The 27333-nt window shown below is 38.2% G+C and overlaps 1 pseudogene; it reads right to left on the reverse strand.

The window, feature by feature from the left end:
- Positions 1-2608: 2608 nt before the first annotated feature.
- LOC146003424 (neuropeptide SIFamide receptor pseudogene) overlaps positions 2609-27333 on the reverse strand; it is a 302588-nt pseudogene continuing 277863 nt past the window's right edge.

The following is a 27333-nucleotide window of genomic DNA, read 5'->3' on the forward strand; positions in this document are numbered from 1 at the left end:
TAGAGTTACTCTGTAAGTAGATGAAAACTCTATGGAAATATCTTAATAAAATTAAAACTTGTAAAATTTTATTTTATTGTACTTTTAAGCCGGACACACTGTATATGTAGATCTTAAAAAAATCAAGATTGAAATATACTCTTCAATAATTCTAATGTCTTAGAAAATATTATGTAGAGTTTGTGCAATCTTGTGCATGGATGTTGAAAAATGCTGAAATAGAATACTACTTTTTCTTCTGAGATTACATTTGCCAGAAAATCTTTCATTGTAAAAAGAAAAAAGAAGTAATAATTATTAAGATAATCTGTACGCACTAAGAAATCCAGTAACTGTATAATGAAGTGTGTATAAAGGAACATAATACGTAATTATCTAAGTTGTAGAAAAGTTACCTAAAACAAAACTGACAAAATATCAAGTTGCATGTACTTACAGATCTACAATTTTCAATTCACTAAATGTAACACCTTAGTAAAATCGTTACTTCATACTAAGTACTGTTAGTGTGTTCTATAAAAATAAATAAATAAAAATGTACCAATCTTTCATTGTCTAATGTAAATAGTTGCTGATTAAACACATAAAAACTTACACATGAACATTACAATTGATTACATGACAAAAGCTGCATACCAAAATGCTAATACTGTGTAACACAATTACTTTTGTATTATGCAGAAAAGGGTGTAATCCACTTATTCATTTAACACATATAGATGCCACCATTATAAAAAGGTTAGAGAAAAACAGTAAAATTGTGGAAAACATGATCTTGTTTTTCATATATATACAAGTTAGATTTAACAAGTAATTTGCTGAATACTATATCAATTATACAAACACAACAATAATTACACTTATAAATACTATGTTTACGTATATATGTATTATACTGGCCGGTACTTGTTATACCCTGTAATGAAGTGATTATTATTTTTATTATTACATTTACAATGATGGAACACCAGTTGTTGCAAAATCCATTGCATTTTATCACACTAATAAAATGTGTATTGAAAGTGCAAATTTTTGTTGCATCATGTATGTTAAATTGCTTTATTCATTGGAAGGGCATGTACACTTAACCTTACCAAACACAGGATATTGTAATCATAGAACATTGTAGGTAATGTTTTGTACAGAAATGTAGGTAACTGCTATGTGCCTTAAGGGTTAATAACAACTAAATCTTTGTCACAACAGTCCTCCAAGGACCAAGGCCTGCCAAGACAAAGATCTATATAACATATACTTTTGTATATTAAAATGTGGTTTGGAAATACATGGTCAATCACGATGAAAAATGATCAGTGGTAATCAAAGCATAAGTACAATTAATATTGCTCAACATAACTGTGAAATAGTTTATTGTAATGAATTTTTCTCAGCTGCTAACATATTGGTATCAGCTGGTACTGGTGGTATCAATATTGGAAAGTTTTGGTTGGATTTTTGCCAATACTGGATGATGTTTTTTTGGTGTTTTGGGTCCACAAGAATGCCATGTAATATTTTCATCGATTCAGTTATACTGGAAATTTGCAAAGCTCAAGTTGTACGTGATTTTGATCTTGAAATGACGTAACGAGGAGGAGAAATGCAGGGGCAGAATAGGGGAGGGGAGTCGACATGCCCACAACCTCACACAGCAAAGGTTTTAGTGTTTTCCAAATATTTTACTTTTACCATAATGTACCAAATCCTTTTCCTGATGAGTGTATGAATTGACAAGGCTATGGCAATTTTCGGATAGCTGAAATATAGGACCTGAAGAAGGGAACAGTAGTTCCCGAAACGTTGTCGGTGTACAAAATAGATACTCATTTTATGTAAGTAATAAATATTTTTGTATTTTTAATTTTTAGAAATACGAAAGAATATATATAAAAGTGAGTAAGTCGCATTAACCTGAAGTATGAAATCATCATGTGAGCACCAAATGTGCAGGAGAGAGAAAATAATGTATTCTTAGGAATATATCTGGCTCTTAAAAAGTGTCACTAAATTGGAGATATGTAACTCCACCTTACTGCTATGGACTTGAAGAGGAGATATGCCAATCTGACTTTAAATAGAGCTATTCAGAGGAAATACGTTAAAAAAGACCGAAAAACATATTTTTGGAGGTGTGTTCCTCTGGTTCTCATGTGACAAGTTGGGAAAGAATATTCAACCACTAATGTTAATAAATGTTTTGAACAACGTTTCATTATTACAATTTTCAAGCATCGGTATCAGTATTTGTGGTAATCTATAAGAATATTGACATAGGTAAGGGTATTGGTTCAAAGTGTTAGGAATCAAAATATCTTACTTCATATGTGTAATTACTAATGCCTTCCATAAAAATACGAGGATGGTATTAAGTAGAAATATACTTTGCTTCACATTACAATTAGTGTGTCCTCTTTCATGTTCAGCTGAAGATAGTTGCCTTGGACCTTCAAGACCTTCAAAGACCTTTGGCTAGTCTGTACCTTCAGTTCCTGCACTGCCGTATTAGTTAGCAGCTACCATATTGTGTCGACACAATGTTACATAACAGACTGGCAACAACTTAACAACTGTTAGCAGATTAAGAAGTTTCCCAGCTGGGATGTTGGTGTCACACTGGAGTTATGTTACCATTCGCCAAGTAAGAAGTTCCATTGCTGTAAATGTTCCTGTTGTGACCTCTTATGGCTGCGTTCACCCTGTAGTCATGAGATATGGTCCCTGGTCTACCTTTGCCAGCAAAGGTGACACTTCTAGCTGTTGTTACGTGAAAACTAACATTCGACAACAAGCTGGACTTGTGCGAACCTTGACTTCTTGATCTGCTGCTGAAGAATGTGCTCTGGCTTTTATGTCCAAGGTCATATCTGAGCGTACCACAGCACGAGCGACTCGTGAGAATTGCCTTGAAGCCAGCACGAAATTTCTTGTTAAAGAAAGCATAAAGTATTGGGTTAATACAAGAATTGGAAGCACCAAGCCATTGCGCTACAGGTAACACTGCCCGAATGACACTGTACTCAGTTTCAGATATTTGGTCCCCAAATTTGATCCTTGTGAAAAGTACATACAGAGGTAACCATGACAAGGCAAACAGTATGACCACTACCAGGAGCATCTTGATCACCTTGACTTTGGAGCGGTGAATCATCTGCTCGACTCCATGATCCTGGGGTTCCCCTGGGAGCTCTCTCTTGGACACTCGTCTCCAGATGAGGCAGTAGCAGATGGAGATGATGGTCAGGGGAAGTAGGTAGCACATTACAAAATGTGCCACGATAAAGTATATGTTGCCACTTTCTGTTGTAGGCCAAGATTCTACACAGACCTAAAGAGTTAAAAGGAGAGAAGAATTAGCACATTGTTCTTTGTAATAAAATCAATTCATTATTTATGTATTTGTATGTTAAATCAAGAAAAGTTTCACTATTTTATTAATATGCTCAGATATTCTGTATTAAATGCTAAAATATATAACCCATGGCGCAACAGCTCTTGAGGGCCAAGGCCTACCTACCGACTGCTGGCCTTAGTCCCACATGCCTCAGCAGAGGTAGGAGATCATCCAACCATTTACGTGGTGATGTGTGGTCAGCATGAGAAACCCTCAGTTGTTGTTGTAGGTTTCTATGACTGGGTTATGCTACTCATTTGAACCTCCCCAATTCCTCACTAGTGGCTAGCTACTGGTCCCATGCACTGGCCGAAATCTCAGGAAAACAATTGTTACACTTCCACCCAGGAGACTCAAATCAGCATGTGTCCCATAGCCTGATGCCTTAGACTGCGTGGCCATGGCAAGGGACAAATGAAAAGTTAGATGTATATAAAAAAAAGTGATGGATGGAGCCAGCTGGTTGGGTGTTACACATTGCCAATGAATGTATTTCATATTCCGAATTTAGTGGTGCCATAACCATTAGAGTAACCAAAGAGTTCTTGAATGCAAACTGTAATGTTTTCATAAAATAAATAGCCATTGCAATTTGAACTCTCGGCTACCTACAGTTGTTGAAGTAAAGAGAATGCAACTTTTAAAAATCTTGTCAAGTTTATAATTCGATATTTCATGAATCTCAACATGATGTTAGCAATCCAATCAATAATTGTGTATAATTTAGTTTTGGTACAAACTGTAAATAAAGAAAGTTGTGTTATGGGATGTAATGCAGTGACCACCAGTGACAAAATAAGACCAAATTGTTTGGGTAACATTAATAAAAATATCCACACTGGCTATCTCACCTTCAAAAAAAAAAATATTTGGCTTGCGAGTTAAATTTAATTGGCTAGGAAAATTATGGTACTGTACATGAGAGACAGACATAGGGAGAGGGAGAGGTAATTAGGTAAGGTCAGGTTAGATTTGCTTGGTTGAAGGAACTGCTGTAAGATAAGTATGACAGGTGGATCAACAAGGCAAAACATTCCAGTTTTCACTCAACAAATATATAGTCTCTCGCGCAAATAAATCTTCACATTGATGATCAAACATGCACCAATAAAATGGCGAATTTTAAGTATACTACTCATCGATGTTTAAAAAATAGCCTCATACCCATCTGATCATGTCAACTAATGATATTCCAGTAAATAAGCTATAAAGATAAATTTGGTGCATTACCAAATGTAACGAATACCCAATGCAACAAAACGTCGCCTCTAATGATGTGACAGGGAAACCAAGCTGGACCCCCTGCCAGGCGCGGATCCACGGGGAAGGAGAAAGGGACGATCGCCCCCTCCCCCCAACTGCCATGTTTCTGGATACATTATTATGCCTAATAATATTCAAGACTCATTCGTTCTGTATTTTTATCACCACGCACGCCTAACAGGCTTGAGAAGTCCACTGTATGCTCATGATAGGCTAATCGGAACTGGATCTACAGTTTAAATTTGGGTCAGAACGAGTCTAAGGTGCCTTAAAAGGGAATCGAACCTGAGACCACTGCAGAGAATGCGTTTTTATTTCTTTGTTTATTCTTTTTTACTCCTCATCTGATCTTCGGTTTACCGTGACAATGGGAGGAATTATGATAACAACAGAGGCGTAGCAAAGGGTTGGCGAAGGGGCCTCGCGTCCCATGGGCTTTTATAATTCCTTAAAAAAATGTAATAAATAGAGGTGAGAAAAATAGATGGAAAGGGCTGATTTTTGTGGGCGATAAAACTATATCATTATGTTTTTAACTGGTTATAAATTGAAGTGAAACATTACAACTTGAATGAATTCGTCTGATTTTAGAATATTCAGGATGCCAGACAACAACAATGAAACGTTCTCTTACAAAGGTTGATATGCATGAACACAATTTTTGACTTCTCATGATTTAGCGGATCGAGAAACATTATACACAGCAAAAACAACAGAAAATTCAGGAATCTTCATAGATTTGGTGAAATTTCTTTCTAAATATGACCAATTACCACAAGAAAATTTCAGACCAACACAATAAAATTAGATTCACAATAATTATCCAATGTTCTGAAATGCAAAATGAACTGATACAGGTAAAAAGCAACGGTGTCAAAATGGAAAAAAAAATCTAATTCCAGAGATTTACTAAACTTCACGTTCAGTTTCAATATTTACTTTCTTTAAGTTCGAAATTTCTTCTTTCAGCCGCCCCCCGTGGTGGAGTGGTTAGCACATCGCGCTACGACGCCAGGGGTCTCGGGTTCGAATCCTGGCCTGGGCATGGATGTTTGTGAGTGTCCATTCATCAATTTCATCATATCATCACTCATTCCCATCTTCGCAATTTAGCCAAAAGTGGCACAAAAGGCGAAGTAAAATAAAGCAAATCAATTAATCAATCAACTTCTTCTTTTACATTCTAGATTATTTTGTAAGTGAACGTGACCCGACACAAAAAAGCACAACAATGTTTAACATGCAACAGTTATTGTTCATTGTTGAAGCTCGTTACAGTAACTATGAAACTAACGACCAGACACGCATAAGAATTATATTGTACTAAAGCTTCAAATTGGATTTCCATTCAAGACTGGAGAGATGCTGGCAACTGCATGATAGTACGTAAGTTTTTGAATTTATTATTTTCAGTCGCTTTTCTGTAATTTATGGCTAATATCGACGATGCGAATTTAGTGATGATGTGATTAAATTAAAGATAGGACGCTTACAAGGACACCCATGCCCAGATCGAGATTAGAACACGGGAACTCCTGGGGCAAGATCGAAAGTCGGCCACTCAACACACTCGTTCACCGAACCGGTGTGTTTATGTTATTAATACTACGAGGGCCATCTGGAAAGTAGTAACCGTTCGTGCCATGTGGAGCGCTGGTAACGCGAATAGCCGCCGCTCAAGGTCAGTACTTCGGTTGACTGTCTGCTCAGTGTGTGCGAATTTTAGTAGCGCTGTCGTTGTAGTTATTGTTTCTGTGAGTGTTTACAATGTTTACAATGCATTTATGTGTACATGTGTGTGTGCCTATATATATACTTAAAATTGTATTTAGAATTTAGTTTTATGTATTTTTTTTGTGTATACATATACTCATTAATTGTATCTTTACAGTTCTTATTTAATTTCAAATTGTCCATGCATTTTTTCATCTTTCTTACTTATTTACTATTATTATTATTATTATTTTTTTGTTTTGTTTTCTTTTTTTCTTAGTGGATATGTAAACCGTTTGTAACTGTAGACTGTATTCTGACAAGGGTTAGGTGGGAGAACAGCGTACGCTGAACCTCGCCCGCTCAATAAAGATATATTATTATTAATGTTCAAAAAATTTAAAACTTGTGAAGTAAGGTCAGGTCCGTAGCTAGAATTGATCTCCAGGGGGAGCTTTGTAAACCAAGTCCATTTTTTTTTTAAAAAAACATTAAATGAAGGTAAATTATGTGTGTGAGTGAGGGGGGGGGGGGCGCTCATTCATTTATAAATATCATATACTACACAAATACTACATATTTCTACATCTTTTAAAACATCTCTTGAAGTGTTAATTGACTGATACTGAAATTATCCCTTACACACCCTATACTATATTAGATGATACAGATATGTATATCACACACAAAAAACGCACAATATTTATTCACAGTACCTACAGTATATTCCACCCTGGCCGAAGCAATTAAACTCCCCTTCCTTCCCAAAACTTGGGAGCTGTTGTTGACCTTTGACGCAGATGCGGAGGGAACTTGCATGATGACATCCAAGTCACAGATTTCTGTCTAAACGGGAGGTTGCAACAGAGACAGTGAAGATACAGATAAAGAAGCTCCCATATGAAAGAATTTTCTGAAGTCTAGAGAATATTCTAAATATTTGCAGCTACTTCTGCTCATAAACAAAATGAGCGAATGTAATAGATTCTGTTTATATTCTGTGGATTTATCCTTCAAGTTGTGAGTTGTCTACATTTTCAGACTTCACTGAAAAAAAAAGCAAAATAATTTACCTAATGTAAAGGGGGGCTGATGGCAGTGCCAGTGGGGGCTGACGACAGTTCCAAGGAGGCTGAGCCCCCCTGCCCCCTGCCTGGCTACGTGCCTGAGTAAGGGCTGTGACCAGATTTCTCAACGCCAGGAATGCGCGACCATGTGATATTCACCGTCAATTAAAGGAGGTTTATGGAGAGAATGTTATTGATGAGTCGTCTCTTCAACGCTGGTGTCGAAACTGTAACTCGGGGAGGGAGAACGTCCATGGTGACGAACGTTCCGGGCGCCCGTCTGTCATTACGGACGACCTGCTGAGTGCAGTTGACGAATTCATCAAGAAAGATCGGCGCGTTACACTGGATGAAATCAGTGAACAGTTCACTGATGTTTCACGAACAATTCTTCATGAAATTGTCAAAGATCATCTGAAGTATGGGAAAGTTTGTGCAAGGTGGGTGGGTCCCTCGCTTCCTTACATTTCATAGTGATGAGGAACTGAAAGAAGGAGTGACTACTTTTCTCAATGGACTGGCGGCATAGGAATATGAAGCTGGGTTACAAAAACTCGTCACGCGTTATGACAAATGCTTAAACGTACATGGAGACTATGTAGAGAAGTAGTTTAAAGTTTGTTCTTAACAATTACAAAGTTTTTTCAAAAAATATTCGTTAGTATTTTTTAAATCCAAAAATACTACTTTCCGGATGGCCCTCGTACATTGATTTGGCTTTTTTTACTTCGCTTTTCTGCCACTTTTGCCTACTCGCGAAGATGAAGATGATGGCACAGACAAAGAACACCCATTCCTAGGCCGGCATTCGAACCAGGGACCCGTATTAATGCTATATATTTCCAAAGGTATTTGTCTGTAAAATAGATAAACCCTGTGGCCAACAGGTCTTTTAGAGTGCCAAAGCCTGCCAACCAGATTTCAGTTAGATGGCGCCTAGTCAACTCATAGAATTCAATCACCGCTGCTGCATACAGCTTGATAGATTAGATTGCAGAATGAATGCTAGTTATTCTCATTATCTGCTATTTTATCTACTAATTACATCCTGTGTGTTATACGCGTATTTTTTGCTAACAAAATATAACACACAGGATTTTCCTGAAGTAACTTGGATTCTTGCTGTAACACCATTATGCCTTGTTTCCATATTAAACATACAATAGTTGCTAACCAAAGCATTTAAAAAAAAATTAAAAGCACTTTACACGTTACGTTTCCACCCTATACCTCAAGGATTCTTGTTATTTGGATGGCAAGAAAAACTGTAGGATCTCTCCCGATAAGGTTTTTCCCTACCGTTTGGTAGGAGACCTCGTGGAAGTTCTACCTAGGACAATGGGCCTGCCTCTGCGTTGGTGGCCCTATACTAGGTGTGATAGTACATGAGGTTTTCCGAGCTAGTACGAGTTCGTCTGCTCTGGAATGTTGTTGAGTCGGGAAGGTCAAATGTTTGCTCAGCATCCACTGTTGTTATGCTGCGAAGAACTTGGCCATCTTGCCACAGTAAAATTACAGTAATCCCTGAGATTTTCCCATGTCACTTCAGGCAAATGTAGGTGTGTAATGAAGTAAGTCTTCATAGTCAGCGTGTATGCAGGTATGCAGATAGTAGGTATATAATGTAAGACCACTCACGGTTCTTCCTTTTGGGTCTGCGAAGTAATTCCTTAAGCTTGTAGGTTAGGTTGAGTGATAGGTATTTCAAGTGCTTTGTGCAACTTTTATTACCTTAGATTTAAACATGTCAATATTTGCAGACTCAAAAGGAAGAATGGTGTAGGTCTATTACAAGAGATCGCTGTGGACATGAAAGCGAGATCTTGTTATACACAGATGCAAACGACATTTATATCGAGTGTATTTGCAAGCGATATACCAAGTCGATTGCAGTTGGTTCTCCGGCGCAAGGCTGTAAGGTACAAATGGCGTTGTGAACTAACATCTACCTGTACCAACGGTAGTTGGCCCCATCTTTTCAGGACCTTGAGAAATATAGATTGCCCACAAATCATAACATATGGAAAGCGCTCCAGATTTCTAACTTAACGGTCTCAAAATCAACAACGCAAGGATCCATTCTAGGTCCCGATTTGTGGAATCTAAACTTGAAGCTATCTCTAAAAAAATTAGGAAATATTTCGGAGATCAAAAGCACAATAGACCTTGTAGATCACGTAATAATTATAATTCAAGAACAGAGTTGGAAAGATAGACCAGTATTGCGATAAACTCTCTCGAGAACTTTGTGATACGGCAAAATTGACGATTGCCACCCACAAGACCCGCTTTATAATCCTAAGGGAGAATTCACACCGAAGAAACACGCGACACGCGACACGCAACACGCAACACGCGACATGCAACACGACACACGTGTCGCATGGAAGCCAACACTCAGTAATCAATGCAACCTTTCGAACCGAAGAGACATGGCAAGATGCACATGTCGCGTGTCGCTTACGTGCCGTTTTCTCAATACCGTGCATCGTGTTGCTTCAGTTTGTTGTTCGCGCATGCGCAGGGAATGCTTCATTCCAACGATCTGTATTTAGACTCTAGAAGAGAGCCCAACTGGCATTATGTTTGATCCTCTAATTTGTTGATATAATAAAGTATCGATATGTACAATGTTTTAACAATGTTTTAACAATGTTTTAAGATTTAAACACAACGTTCATTTCGCTTTATCAAGTTTTTTGATGCAGCTATCTATCGGCTGTAATTTGCCTTCAACATCGTGAAAAGAGGCCATGTTTTGGCCATTTACCTGACTGCTTTTATTTATAAAAGTCAGCTTATGGAGGCACTTTAGTCCAAAATATATTAGTCAACTTGGTAAAGTACTCTAGTGCATTGTTTTTCAACCACCGGGCCGCGACCCTATACCGTGCACTCGTATCAACTATACTGAGCTGTGAAATGTTCAGCTGAAACTGGTTGACAACTATCATAATCCCAATATCATATTTGAGTTGTGGGTTTTCGTTTTTTAAGTCCATTTTATGCACAAATAGACTAATCAGAACTGGATCTGCCCGGTGCCTCCCCGGTTATCGAACCCGGGATCACTTAATTAGTACAAGGAGACGACGTTACCACTTTGTCTTCCATATTTTTATATTTGTCAACAATCCTACACACGTAATCAAACTATTATTACTCTTATTATTATGCTAAAATTTATTTATCAATATTTAATTTCATAGGTTAATTCATGCATAAAATCTTCAATAATGTAAAGATTTACGAGGAAAATTCTTCGGCTAAGGGCATTGACTTTATTCAGGCTGAAAAGTCTTGCGTATGCAGTTTGAGGTCAGTGCATATTATTTCTCAGTTTTCTCGTGCACAACATGCCTCTCCCAAGTTTCAATAACTTGCACAAAGTTTACAACACAGTTTACATGTAACAATGTCTCTTGTTACGTTATTTTCGGGTGACTAATAAACTGATTAATGCAATTACATCGGTACCAATCTGATTTTTTTTTGATTTGATTTAGTTTATTTTACTTCGCGTTTTGTGCCTCTTGGCTAATTTGCGAAGATGGGGATGAGTGATGAAATGATGAAATTGATGAATGGACATTAACAAACAACCAAGCCCGACCGGGATTCGAACCCGGGACCCTTGGCGTCGCAGCGCGATGTGCTAACCACCGTACCAATCTGAGAAGACTATCTAAAATATACGACATATGTAACAAAAATAACATCATCACAAACGAAGACAAAATAATCAAACACAGAACCTCTATATACTGGTGCAAGGATGGTCAGCAACCACGAATTTTTGTCGGGAGGGTGGGGTGGGGGGGGGGGGGAGTACTAGGATAAACGTACCAATAATAATAATAATAATAACAATAATAATGCCATTATTAATTACTTTACCACTCTATAAGTATACAGTGGCGAGACGGGAATAGCGGAAGTTACAAAACACCCATGCCTCATATTTCATGTATTTATACATACACGTATGGATTAGGGGCAGCTGCTTAATAATTGCAGAACAATACTCAATTTATTAAATTAAAAAGAGAAATTTCAGGACTTGAACGTACATAAAGTACACATTCGTCATTTCACAATATGCACAAGGCAACTTCTGGTACAGTTAATACGGAAAACTGCTCTGGAACACCAGAACAGTTAAAATTGGGACTCGCGTCGGTACACTGCACGCCTGCTTCATTAACATAGAATATGCAAATAATCGATGGCCCCAAGTTAAAAACATGGAACAATCAGGATATAAATATTGCAATTGCCTTAAACGCTAATAAGTAATAATCAATTCACAACACATCATCTATATCGATTTGTATTTTGGTAATTAGTCAAAATTGGAAATTGTTAAAAGTTAATTTATCTAGATACTACTGAAGTCGTTGTGACGCTTTGAGGTTGGTGGGAAATAAATGTATGTCTTGGTCTATAATTAATCGCGTACTCTTATCACTCACAAACTATCATTGTCACTAATGTAAAAAAATATAATTGTAATTGTAAACTTTGTAAATGTAATGCAAATTTTAGAGTAATTATAGCAAATGTCACTAATGTCTCTGTAACAATTAAACATTACATCAAAGCGTCACCCACAAAATTCATCTCATGTAATATATTGTACACTTCATTGTGTCTCGACATGCAATATTTCCATTTGATTATATATATTTATTATATGTGTTATATTTGTAATCTCACATGTAACAAATAGTTAAATAAAGTCGGGAGAACCGTTGAAATTCATAGGAACTGACGTCCTGGTATATTCTTCACGAGCACAACAAGCGATACCCTTGAATGTATGCGAGGGGGGGAGGGGGAGGCGGGATTATTTTCTGGGGATCCCCATTTATATTATGTACATAAAGTGAAATGAAACTTCTCATGTGAAGATGCTGAAAGTTTCCCAGCGCCACTGTGCATTTTCACAAGCTCTTAGACTTCAACAAGGTTTTTGCCCCCCCCCCCCTTCCGCTCGTGCCCCTAGGTTCTTGCTGGGGATATAAAGTCTCGGCTCGAAAAGATCATCTGGGTGCGTGATGTAAACAAACACATCCCAGTAAGTGTTGTCATCTCTCAGGATAAGAACAAAGTTTACATCAAAACTTTCATCTCTTTTAAGGTCGTTTTCACACGTTATCAGTTAGGGAACGGATTATATATATATAAACTCCTCACAAAAAGTTTGGAATATAAGAAGAAAGTGAAGAAATGGGAACAGAGACATTTATTGTAGCAAAAATGATACACCCTGTGATAGGACAAGTGCAAAAATAGAGGACAAGTGGCGATGCCAGCTTGCCAAGTTCACCAAAGCAACCAAATATAGTGAACGAAAAACAACCAAAATCAAGGGAAGGAATAAACATCTTCCCTATGAACTGTGCAAAACGGCCACAGTGTGTGACACACATAAAGTGAGTCCCTCAATAATGTGTATGGCCTCCTCTTGCACTGTGCAGTTCCCGCACACGTTGTGGCATCCCAGAGATGAGTGCATCGATGGCATCCTGTGGGAGACGGTCCCATTCAACCTGGGCAGCCTGGATGAGGTCTGGCAGTGATTGCGGAGGCTGTGGACGACGTGAAATGGCTTGCTTCAACATCGTCCGTGTAAAAATACTGTAAGCTTAAGTGTAACCCTACTTCAAATAATAAATAATAATAATAATAATTCATGTCCGGGGAGAGTGCTGGCCAATCCATACGACGAACGTCAGCATCCTGCAGGAAATTGGTCACTGGTTCTCCACGATATGGACGTGCGTTATCGTCCACAAAGACAAAGTCGGCACCATACTGGTAGCGAAATGGAAGCACGAAAAGCCGTAGCACTTCATCGACGTAGCGTCGAGACGTCAACCGCCCTTGCAGTGGAATGAGAGGTGTCCGTCGCCCGTACATGATACCTGCCCAAAACAAGATTCCACCACCACCAAAGGGATGGACTTCTTGCACATGCTGCTGCCTCCCGTGGCGTTGGCGACGTCGCCAAACACGTTGTTGTCGCGTATCAGGCCGCAAACAGATCCTTGTTTCGTCGGAAAACATCACATTCCGCCGTTGTTGCACATCCCACCTACGATGTTCATCAGCCCATATTCGTCTGTTCCGCCGATGGTGAGGTCGCAGTGGCACACGGCTCAGCGGCCTATATGACCTTAGTTCGACACTATGCAAACGATTACGCACAGTCTGGGTCGCGATACGAACGCCGGATGCTTGCAACAAGTCCTTTTGCAACTCCCGGGCAGTCGCTGTTGGCCTTCGGCGTGCAGTCACAGTAATGTATGCATCCTGACGGCGTGTTGTCACTCTTGGACGACCACTTCTCGGCGTGTCTGATACACTGTTCGTGTTCCTGAATCGTTTCCATGTTTTGGATAGCGCTCCTTGGGTGACCCCGACCACACGTGCAACCTCCGCCTGTGTACGCCCTTGTTGCAACAATGTCACAATCCTGGTGCGATCAAACTGTGTTATCACCGTCTAACGCCAGATATCCATTTAACGCTTGCACTGCTTCGAAGACACTGGATTTGACATGCTGCGTGACGGCCAGGTAAACTCGGCCGGTACTGATAGGTTGTACCACATTGTAGATGGCGCTAGCTGTTGCCCGGATATGCACGTACATCACATGGTGTTCTGCCTGCATTCTTTTCTCATGTTTCCAACTACATTCCACCCGCACTGCGCCCTGCCCATGTCCTCTCTCCCCGACAAATGGAATATTCCAGACTTTTTGTGAGGAGTTTATATATATATATATATATATATATATATATATATATATATATATATATATATATATATACACACACACACACATACACACACATTTTCCATTAAGGAAAATTTCAGTAACTTCTCTTGAAGCATTTGGATAATATAATTTATAAATACGTATAACGTAACCCCAACCACCCCCTCAAGAACGAAAAAATATAACCAGAGGTGATGCATCCCCATTGGGAGAAATTCTCCCTCATCCACCTTCAAATACCACCAAAGGAAGAAAAGAGAAAGCCAACACTAATGAACTTCTGCTGAGAGGCATCCGTCTATTGACGAGGTAAGCTGATCTTTGACAGCAAAGCCACAGAGGAGTGGTTGGATCTTCCCGGGACTACCACAATGGGGAAGTTGCGTGAATGATCCTATTAAAGGCAGATATAATGCTATTTCGGGAGTAGCCACTGCCCCACATAATGGATACTTCCAGCTATTCCCGAATACCCACTCAGTCTACCTTGTTGCTTCTCGAGCAACAAGCCACATCATTACATATTCAATAGGGAAGGCCATTTTAGAAAAAAAAATGTTTTTTGATTTTCGAAAGTGAAATTTTTCGTCTTTCGCCAATTTCGATTTTTTTTTTCGTTTTTCGTTTTCGACCTTTTTGTTTCCAGAAAAGTTTTTCATTTTTCGTGTTTTATCCATTTCAAAGATTTTCTTTTTTTGTCTTTCGATTTTTAATTTTCGAAAAATTTTCGTTTCTCACAAAATATTATTTTGGCTCCATGAACTTGTTTTCAAATTTTAGTGTTAAAAGGTATTTTTTCCCGAAAGGGAATTACCTTATTACATAGTATAAGAGCAAATTTAAATGCCTGATAATTTTGCTTAACCGGCATCCATTTTTACATCTTTCAGTTTGCTCAAACAAACTTACTCATTTAGATACTGTTAACTAAAAAAATTCGATTCTTTGACACTTAAATATAAAATATCAATAATTTACTTGGGGCATTAAAATGTAATGGATTTGTCAAAAGATAATGTTCTTAAATATAAAAAAATTCAAATGCAACGTTGCGAAAACATAACATATTAAAAACAAAAAGAAAGAATTGAAAAATTTAAAGAATTAAAAATGTTTCAGTGTAGCCAGTTAGGAAACATGAGAAATCTCCCCAGAGTTCAGGTTTGCCTTCCCCCTCTAGTAGGAAAGGAAACATTCTGAAAGAAACACTGACCATGTGTATTATTGCATTTTATTATCCAACAAATTGATTTATATTTAGGAGCAAAAAAAGTAAACAATGACTCAGAAAATAAAAAAAGTTGGTCAAAGATATTATTATTAAACAAATAAATGGAAACTCTGGGTATTAAACTGTTGTTCTGACCTGGCCAGGAATCTTCCTTTCCTTGTATTACACACAAATTATTACATATTGCCGGTATTTAGAAGTACACCCTACTACACGCATTTCAAACCTCTTAATTCACTTGTTCACTGTTGATCAGAAATCGTATGAAAAGAAAAATTCCTACAGACCTACTGTCCGACTGAAACATCAACTGAGTGAAGAGTGCGGCCGAATAAGGTTGTATAGCTGTATTTTACAATATACCTCACGATATTCAGCCATCTGGCATCGTTTCCCGAAGATGGCAGGTTTTTAAAACTCGACTTTATAAAGGAAAACTTCGGAACTGAATTTTTCTTTTTTCAGTTTTTTTGGAGGAATTAAAAAATTTTCGTTTTCCATATCTCGAAAAATTGTTCCTTTTTCATTTATCGAAAACTTTTTCGTTTAAATATTTTCCGTACCTTATTTCTCGTTTTCGAAAAAAAGGATTTTTCGATGTTTTATTTTTCGACAAAGAGTGGCCACTCCTAATATTCAACCATGGCGAGGTTTGAATTTATTTTCTGAGACGAGTGACGGGTGACATACCGCACGGTACAAGAGCGGTATGTCTCTTGAAAACGAACTTTAAGAAATTTAAGTGCAATCTTTCACGTTGGAGGACCTTGTAACGCAGTACATGTGACTTGTCACAAGCTGTCGCTCGGATAAGGTATTTTTTTTCTCATACAGTTTACCTCATGCTACCTCGATCTGTTTGTTGCTCATGCGCGCAGTCTAAACTATGTACGGTTTGTTAAGAGTCACTTGCGCTTTGGTGTAAAACATTTGTGTCGCCTGCCATTTACCACTTCTCAGTGTGGGACAGGAACACCAAAATTCTGGGCTAAAAATATGTTTTGGCAACTATGGTGCGGGAGGGTGGGCTGCCTTCCCCTCCCAAATTCGGTCACTATGATGTAAGGAATTTTACAAATTGTACAGTCACGGACTCTGCCGGGTTGTAACGATTCTGTTGAAAGTCAATGTATTCATTACAATCCGGCAGTGTCCGTGACTGTACAACGTTCACAAAAGTTTCAGGACAACGACATTTTCTACTAGGCAATCCAATTTACATGAGACGTTGGTGGGTTGCATATAGATTTAGGCTAAATTTCAGGGTTGCCACTGCACAATAGACATGATTGAAATACACAATACAAATAGAATAAGGTTTTATGTATTTAAATACAGTATTATACAGTATTATACTTCATGAAAGAAATGAAGTTCCCCTACTTAAAGAAAATCGATTTCCTACTATTTCATCGCTAATGAGTCTTCACGAAAGAAAATAAGAGAGGAGAGGAAGCAGTGAGATGAGAGGAGAGAATATCAGAAGATGAAGAAAAGAGAGAAGAGAAGATGAAAAACACGACAGAAGAGGAGAAGACGAGTCGAGAAGAAAGGATTGGAGAATAGAGTAAAATAAAATAAAATAATATAAATGAAATTTTGTTTCATCTATATTTCAATAAATTATTAAATAAAATGGAGATAATAGGTGCTGAAATTAATAAAATAAAAATAGAGGAAATCGAACGAGAATCGAATCCAGAATCTTAAGCGTGCGAAGCTGATACACTACTTCCGGGGCATTTGGCAGTCGGATAAATCTTCGCCTGTCAGTAACTTTGTCGAGCAGTAATGAGGCGCGCTTGGAAAGCTTCAAAACTTTGAAGCTCTTTCCAATACCTGTAGCATACCCTACCATTACACCAAGCCGTAGCGTAGCCTCTCTCTGATTCATTCATTCATTCCTTGCATCACGACAATCTTAAAACATTCAACAATAATTATATGCATTGTTGAAACTGATTGTAGTAGCTATGAAAATGCATTCGACTCATGATTGAACATAATGGAGACGTGAAAGTTTCTATTTTACTTTTATTGGAGGCATAGGCGCCGACTCCATGGGGCTTGGGGGGCTCGAGCATCCCCCAATGTTAACGATGTGGGGACAGAACCCCCCCCCCCCCCCGAAATAATTTTGCTTAAGACGATCTAATGTATTATTTTCCTTCTCTTGTAAAGTTTACTCTGAATTGTGCCACATGAACTTAACTTTAAATACACATTTGAAATGTTCTAGACTATCAACTTTGGGGGCTGAGAGCGCTAAACCATCAACTTTGGGGGGGGGGGGGGGGGGCTATGACCAGAGACAGCAAAACACATGACTTATTACTATATACTAAGTATGTAATTATGAGTATTGTTAAACTTTTTACTAAAAAAAGTTTCAAAAGACGATGTGCATGAACTAGGGTAGTGAATGGGACGTTCGGGCTACAAATGGCTCTCACATGATATTCAGAACGAGATCATTGATATATTAGGGATATCTGTTTTGCGCTCCTTGGTAGCAGATATAAAAGTCGGGAATATTTTGCTATTATGGTTGACGAAACTTGTGACATATCCATCCATGGACAATTAATATTCTGCATTCGAAGTGTGAATAAAAATTTTGATATTTTTGAGGAATTCATGGGCTTTTATGAGATTCCGAACACTGAGGCCAAAACTTAAAAAAGGGAGAGAGTGAGTCATTCATTAATTTATTTCAGTGATCAGAGGCCCCCCCCCCCCAATAATTTTGACAGGTCGGCGCTCCTGATTTTGATAACCATTATTTGTTAAGTATTAATTCCAGGGCAATGACAATACTCGGAGAACAGTCCAGGTATTCACAATATCCAGTCTTACGCGGAGAAACCCTTCCTTTCAGCTTCAGGATAGTACAAAAGTGTTTCCTTCATTCCTCATGTAGGTTGATTTTGTGTGCATTATCTTCAATGATATTTTCTTTATTTTTCTGTTTTCCTTCCTATTTTCTGTCTGTTTCTTCCTTAGTCTTTCTCGCTTTCTATTGATCTTCTGCTATTTCTCTTCTCTTTTTTTCTCTCTCTCTCTTTATTTCTGCTTCTTTTCTTCTAAAATTATTTTCTTTCTCGACGTTCAATTTTCTTTCTTTCTCCCTCTCGCTTCTATTTCTCTCTCTCTCTCTCTCTCTTGTAGGGCAACGAGTATATATATATATATGTGTGTGTGTGTGTGTGATGAGTGTCCCTTCACAGCCTCCTCTTTTATCACGGGTATGGAGATATTAAGTCTCTGAGACAAGCGTTGATTTTAGTTACGGTAAGAGGCCGGGCCCCGTGTAATGTGATGGGTGCACATAAACCAAGTGTTGAGACACCCAAAAGTTTTATTTCAATCAATCAATCAATAAAATAGTAATAACATATAGGTCATGATCACAGGGAAAATTACTGCGACGACAGCGTGCTACTTGATGCCAATATTATACTGTACCTTATAACAAATCAAAGTGTAGTTGAGTTATTTAAGTTAATAACTTAATTGATTTTATTTTAATATCATTATAGTACATTATGTATTTGTGTCTTAGAAAAATCTCTTTTGACTTTCAATTATACAAGGTGATTTGGTAAAAGCGTGCAAAAAGGAAACAAGAATAGATGATGTACCACTGAACAGTTGGAGATAGGGAACATACATAGGGTCGGAGAAACCAGGGCTGAAACATGTCGAGCGCTAGCGCGTACCGTCACCTATTGGTATGACATATAAGTGACATGTATGGACAGGCAGTGTCATTGAGTATCAATATTATAGACATCGATTTACGCCTATGATTTGCATGTTTGTACATCTGGAAACTAGTGTCATAGAACTAACAAACCGGTGTTAATAAACTACAATTAGATATCCTCACAACAATTTTTCAGAACGAAAGCTTCCAACCACAATGCAAGCATGGCAATGACCTACGGGATTCTGACGCACGGTTTCAAATATCCCTGATGTCCATGTCCACTGTAGTCTGATAAGCAATTGGTTTTAGATAACCCCAGACGAAAACATCGAATGAATTCAGGTCGGGTGACCTAGTAGGCCAGAGAATAACGCCTCCCCGTCCAATCCAGTGAGCAGGAAAGGTAGGATCAAGATGATTCTGGATATCCACACTGAACTCGGTACGCTAGGTTCTTCTACCCTACTTCCCTACATTATTCAGTTGTGCATCACCTCCTGCTTCTTTTATGCATTCTTTTACTGAATCATCCTGGATAGACACTGACCAACTTCATTTACTGTTGTTTTTTTTTTGCAAATATAGTCTACTAAACAATAATTAGGGAAGGGATTTTAAGGTGCAGCACCTTTCCAAAAATATAGCTGTTTTCACACCGATCGTTTGAGATATGTATTTTAGGACATGAAATCAAGTAAAATTAACACACTTTGTTGCACCTTTTCGTAAGATTAGCACATTTATCCCCTTTTTGACCCCTCTTTGATGCTTCAGCACCTTTTTGCTTCCTTTTCTTTCATGTTTTGTTAACAAATTATACACAAAAATTAATAATTTTCACTCTTCTTCAGCATATCCATAAAATCATATAATCTCATTTAGTAGAGCAGAACGAGAGCTATAAAATGGCATAATATAATCATTGCAGCCCCAATAGTTCACAAGATAATGTAGAAAACCCGCGAGAGATAACACAAAATTCAACAAAACCTATTTGGCAGAACCAGTTTTCTATGCGGTCCGCGCGCATTCTATACAGAAGCCGCAGAAAAAGAGAGTATTGAATAAAGGCATTTTATCACAACCCTTTTTTTCGCATCTTCTTGAAAACATTTTCAGAACCTTTTCTTCCCTTGCCCGATCATAAATTTGTACCTTAAAATTATTTCCCTAATAGTAATAATACTTCCCGAGCTTAACATAGTTTACATAGTAATTTATTCGGGATATACGCATTATTCCTAGACCAAGATATTACAGTTAAACGTATAAATACCTGGACTTCACTCTCCTGGAACATGGGCTGGAGCCTGAAGAAGATGGCCCAAGGCAGGGTGATGCTGAGCGAAAAGATCCAGATGATGAGGATGATGATCTTGCAGGCTCGTGACGTCATCTGCCACCTCATCGGGTAGCAAATGGCGAGGAAGCGCTCAACGGAGATGGCGACCAGGGTGTTGACGGAGGCACTGACGGACACCCCTTGCAGGTAGGGGACCGTCTTGCAGATCAGCCACCCCATGATCCACGCTGGAAGGCAAAGAAAAGTATACAGTGAACATCTCGTTGGAGACTGAGATATTTCATTTATTGTAAAAATACAGCGTGTATCATAATTGAGTAAACAACTTATCAACAATGAGTTTTATTGTATAACAATGAGAAAATCTTCAAGTTTTGTTTTCATGCGCAAGACTTTTGTAAACACGGTCATTGTGGCGCTGGCGTAATGTTAAAGAAAATGGCGACTTTCATAGGTGCAGAGAAAGTAGGCTGTTAAAGTTACCAGACTTTACACCTTTAGACTTCTGCATTTGGGGCTTTGTGAAAGACAATGTGTATGTGCCACCTATGCCGCAGAATGTGCAACAGCTATAGCAGAGAATAAGAAACGCCCTTGCTTTGGTGGACGAGAAGTTCTTGGGATAAGTATGGCAAGACTTTCGATGGGATGTGTGTCGCTTAACTGGTGGAAGCCAAATTGAACATTTGCAGATATTTGTAGACTTGAAGTGTTACCGATTGATACACAACAATTAATAATTGCTTTATTCCATATACCGGGTGGCCAGAATTAAAGTTACCCAACTCAGAGCCCTCTGTAGCCTGTTTGAGGCATCGTAGAACTCTGAAATTTGGTGAATCCACTATGCAGACCATGGGGAAGAGGATGGCGTTAAAAAAAAATAGTTCAATTTTCCGCCACCAGGTTGAAATGTGGTGATGTAATAATGAATATTTTGTTCAGCACTCACGTTAAGTGATTTAGTTGAATTATTCATTAGAAAGACATTTGTTAGTGGCTGGAAGCTGCGACAAAATAATCTCTCGTTTATTGCAAGATTGCAAGGTAAAGGCAAATCCATAACCAATTCGAGCGGTTTACGTCATTATTACAACCCATCATGGAAGTACAGCGCCAGATTTCAACCGGGTGGCGGAAAATTGAACTTTTTTTTAATCGCCATCCCATGGTCTGCATAGTGGATTCACCAAATTTCAGAGTTCTACGATGCCTCAAACAGGCTACAGAGGGCTCTGAGTTGGGTAACTTTAATTCTGGCCACCCGGTAGTTTAGTCGAAATAAATTCTTCAAGTTGTTTACTCTATTATGTTACACCCTGTATATACAACAATTTCGCAATAGTCGCGAGGATAGCAACAAAGTTTGTCAAAAGTTTATTTCAAGTCCATTGTACGGTCAGTCGACCGCCTCGAAATTGAGATCTTTCTTTTAAAATTAGAAAAAAAGTACAAAAGGAATTATAAAGTGCAGTCAATTAGTGTTCCAGCCGAACTACAAAGAAAAACATGAGTTAGCTCGAAAAATTGAGTGTGAAACTAAGTAATGTTCCATCTTCTACCACTTAATCCGAGGAATATATTGTTCCATGGGTTTTCAAGTTTTAAAAAATTAGAATTTTGTGTGATAAGAAACACAAAGTACCCTTAATAACTAAAATAATAATAATACATTACTAATAAATAACACATTATTATCATTTTATAATTATTGCTTAGTTGGCTTTGTATTAATATTCATTTTATGCACAGAAAGGCTAACCGGGATTGTACCTAGTGTTGGTTTAAACATTATAGATACTCGAGTTTGGACACCAATTAAAAATTAACCAGTAGATCTACATCAATCTCTGCCAATTAATATTTTTCGAATATATCTTCTATTTTTTATCGTCGTGAGAAAAAAAATTGCCGTTTTTTTTCTGGTTTTGCAAACGATCTCTCTCTTTGAAATTTTGTAAATTTTGCCACCTGCTGGAATGTTCCAGAAAAGAAAACAACTTTCTAATAATTTTGTGTCTGGAGGGAAGTGATTTTTGTGTATATATACCTTCCTGTTTTGTACCTTGTTTCTTTTGTATTTGATACAGAGTCTGAAGAAGACATTGCTAGAAGGTTGAAACGTTATGTTTAGTTTATGTTTTAAAATAAAATAAATTTCTGCCTTGGTCAGCATATTGAGTTTTTCATATCATGGAAACAACGCTTAATGGTGTTATAATCTGAAAAGAAATTTCGCCCTGGCGCCCTTTTTACTGTCTACAAAGAGGACATGCCTATGGAAAGGAGGACGTGTAATAATCTTGCCTGAGAATTACAATTTCGCTTAAACGTCCAACTGTCAAAGTGCAATTTGATATTTTCTCATGTTATATCGAAGGATCGAAAACTTCCCACCCTTCTTGCCGTAAACGTCAGGTGGAAAAATCTGCAAGAATTTATCAGTATCTTCACACGCCTGATCTCTTCCACCTCTGGGGCAAAGGAGGGCAGTTGGGGTGAGGGGGGAGTAGGACTCAGCAGGGGAATTTGATTTAGATGTAGCTTCCAGAGAAGTTGCCGAGAAGATGACGAAAACTGGATTTCGCACGGAAATACGACACGGTTGCAAATTGAATTCCTGAAGGGACTCTGCAGGATTGCTAGCTCTTCCCTCGATTATTTTTTCTCCCTGGGGGAACTTGCCAAGACATAGTGGTGGGTGCTGCTGTCAAATCAGCGGTCCCGGATTTGACTCCTGGGCGAAGACTGGATATTGCTTTGCGATTTATCTCGACTATTTTCTCGGTTGTCACGATTGGTATAGAACAGAGGTCTCCAAAATCCCCGAGCCATTGAACTACGTACGTCCTACATTTGAAAATGCATGGCGAGCTACCAAGTTTGGAATGAATTTATTATTATTATTTTTTGGTTAATAGAAACTTTCAGGCGTATAATCAAATTATTATTTTTAATTTCTGTGTAACATTCAGAGGTTATAATATCTTAAAGAGTTTTAAAATGTATTAGAAAAACACAATAAAATTAGAAAACTTTCAGCCCAAGCATATCATCTTATTATTACCATATTAATGACAACCTGGCACTTTCTTCCACAATCTTTCTTTAATTGAATGAATAGATTATCACAGCCATTCGAATGCAGTTGTGCAGATGGATAACCATCTGTCAGTTTCTTTCTGAAGCTTCATGTTCAAGAAAGAAACATCGCAGAATTAGACGTGAACAACGCATTCACTCATTGTGAAGAAGCATATCACCTGAAACCCACTTCAGCAGTCAACGCTTTGAATATGCGCCTTTGTGGACCCTGTGTTCTTACTTTGTTCACACTTTTTACACCACAAGTTTCTGATTACTATTGAATTTCAAAATCATGCAGGAAACAATTTAGGGAATACTTTCTTCTTTGCGTACAATTCCACGGGTCTCTTGCGTACCCAAAGATGCCCGCTCGGTAACCGAGTGGTTTAGTTCGTTGACTTTCCATCTTCCCATCGAAGTTCCCTAATTCGAATCCTGGCCTGGGCATATGTATTCTTTGTGAGTGTCCGTTCACGAATCTCATCAATTCCTCACTCATCCTCATCGTCGCGATTGGCCAGACGTGGCAGAACTGCGACGTAAAATAACAAAATACAAAATTGACTGGTGTGTTTTCTGTTCCATCTCTGAAAATACACACATGCATACATTTGTTCCTTCATCTTCCAAGCCTTGGAACAGAACAAACCGTGACCATCACAATCTTTGCCACGAGCCACTAGCGACAGCTATAGCAACTTGGAGATATATATTATCAAACAGCAAAAAACCTGACCTGCCTAACCTACTCACGTATGGATCTAATAGCACAGATAAGTATGTGAATAGATTAGGTTTAGTGCTGTTAGCGTAGTTTGCACAGCAGATAATAAACACGTGACGTCATAACGGTCACTGCTGGCAGTACATCTCCGAGTTGCTAAAGCTGTCGCTATCCAGAGGTCCCAGGTTCGAATCCTGGCCAGGAATGGATGTTTGACCACTTCAGCATTCATTCTCATAGCCCCGATTAACCCAAGAGGTAGAAAAGTGACGTAAAAACGTTGAGCACACAAAATGGAATAGAAAGTACCTCCTATAATTCATGAAAGACCATCTACGGTGAGCTCAATGAGTCTGGGGCGACTGAAGAAGACTTGTTTCCAAAATTCTTTTGTCGACCGCGCAGGGAAATTCCCTGTGGCAGAAGTGACGTTAATTAACTCAACGCCAATTACCATACGTTCTCATGCCGCCAGATACACGGCGCGGAGTCCGCTCTGCTGATTTTTAAGCGCGCTTTTCACCACGAACAGCGGCTTTGCTCTCCCTCCCAGCTATGTTCCCGTCAGGCACGCCGTTAAATTCAGCACAAGTCAATTCGCTTAATTCCGGGATCGAGTTTCCGGGCGTTACCACCAGCATGGCGGCAGCACTGTCGGTTGCGTCATTGTTGTCAAGGAGGATACGTGGAACTATGGTAGTGGAGTTTGTTGACATCAAAACTGAGTCGTGTCGTTACATGCCTAAGTTAAGTATCAAACTTTACACACTCACTCTACACAACACACATGTTCACCCTGAAAGAAGGTGTCCAATCTAATCCACCACCATCTTGAAATATAACGCCATCTTTAATATTTGCACTGATATATTTAACGCTTACTCTCTCAAGAACAGGTTCATCAATTTTAACCCTATTTTGTTTTAATTAAAGATACTGCAAATAAGACTTATGTAAACATGTGAGTTGTGTTGCTTTTATTCGACCTAGAACACTATTATCATTAAAGAATCCTGCTAACACCTCAATGCAACATAAATCAACTACTCAGCATAGTTTTGAAGAGACAGCAGCAAGTAACTTTCAATATCTCGGACAGCTGTAAATCTGCAGAACTAGAATTTTCTTAAGTTGAAGACATAGCAAATGTTATTTTAATGCATTTAATTACAGTCAACTATGCATGTAGTGAATAATCAACTATAGTGAACCCAAATCACCCTCCCAACAAAATACGTTACATATTTTATTTATAGTGAACCCTCAACCTCGGCTTTAGTGAACCTAAAAAAATGATGTGTCAATTAAAAATCATCATTGTTAGAATCATAAGTACAGTACTGTACTTCGAAGAACGATATGCCACGGAAGGAAACAAAGGTGAAAATGACAAGGATGAGAATGAAAAAGTGTCCCGACAGTTGGAGGCGCCAGGACTTTTCAAAGGCTTTTAGATGTGTGGACCTTTTGCGGCGATTAGGTTCCAAAATAAGAGGGGGGGGGGGTGGCAAGATTCCAAAACTGGGGGGCAAAGACAGTATATTTCCCTTTGGAGATAAAGCTTAGCATATTCCGGGGGCAAGAGAGACGTGTTTTTCCTTACAACTAAAGATGTTCCAAAAATGATGGAGGTGGCCAACAATTTTGGAATATAATGCAGCAAAATCGTTTATTGATGTATCAATACAGATGGCATCTTATGCAACAACAATAAGAAAGGGTGTGAAGTGGTATAGGAAAGTTGTATTTGAACTACTAACCAACACAGCGGTTGTAAATGCCCACATCATTTTCAAGAAGATAACAGGAAGCGTTGAAGAAATAACAGACTTTCGTGAAAATTTGGCACTTTCGTTGATTTATGGCGTCACACAAAACCAAAACAAAGATCTGAAAATTTTTCCTGGACGTACACATGTATTGAAGGAAGCTGGAAGTAAAAGAGGACGTTGTTCTGCATGCTACAAGATGTTTGCTGAAACTAATGGACGAGCATATGCAGCAAGACATTCAAAGCAAGTTACCACAAACTGTGCTGGCTGTGTGGAGGAGAAATTCATGTGCTTGGACTGTTTCTTTATAAAGCACGTGGCTACGCCAAAGGTGCTGAACTTTAACACATTTATTATTTTGTAAGTTTGATATTTGACAGGTGATTTTATCATTCTTTTGCACTGTTTATAAAAACAATACTTTTCCCACAACCATACATGTAAACTATATATGTTTTACATTGAATTTAGATAATCTATTGCTATCAGTAGACTACTATAAAATACCAGTATATATTGTTTATTACATTTTGTATAATTTTGTTTAATATAAATTAAAAAATGAAACCAAATTAAGTAATTCTAAATAAAATCAATGTGTATAATTTTGATGCACATGGCCTCACAAAGTTCTAATAACAAACAATTATTTCAGGGGACTGCGTATATCCATATTATACACACTAATATTTGTCTCAAAACATACCTGGCCCTGGACAATAAAATTGTAAAATGTGGTCTGGCGCTTAATATGTTTTAATGGATCCTGTGTCAAACTACTTCTGTCTTAGGTCTTTAGGTCTTGTCCATTCCTCTGTTTGCCAGTCAAAAAGTCGAAAGTCAACAATATATTATTTTTATATTTTGATTTGTTTGATATTATAAGCTACGTGTGGTGACAAGTTTATTGTCAACTTCATGAGATTTACACGTCCTTCATTTGTTTCCGCCAACTATAAAACCTAATTGATGCTTATCGATTACTCAGAAAGGACATGGGATACACGGATACAATTTTGCGATATGAAATACCTACTGTGTGGTAGTATCTTTTTTGAAGTAAAACGAGAGAGACTCAGAAAGAGGAAGAGAGAGATAGAAAAGGAAAAGAGAAATCGAGAGAGAGAGAGAGAGAGAGAGAGAGAGAAGTAGAGAGAAAGAGAGGGAGAAGTAGAGAGAGAGAGAGAGAAGTAGAGAGAAAGAGAGGGAGAAGTAGAGAGAGAGAGAGAGAAGTAGAGAGAGAGAGAGAGAGAGAGAGAGAGAGAGAGAGAGAGAGAGAGAGAGAGAAA

The sequence above is a fragment of the Lepisma saccharinum genome, chromosome 20 (genome assembly GCF_977018435.1).
Source record: "Lepisma saccharinum chromosome 20, izLepSacc3.1, whole genome shotgun sequence".
NCBI lineage: Eukaryota > Metazoa > Arthropoda > Insecta > Zygentoma > Lepismatidae > Lepisma > Lepisma saccharinum.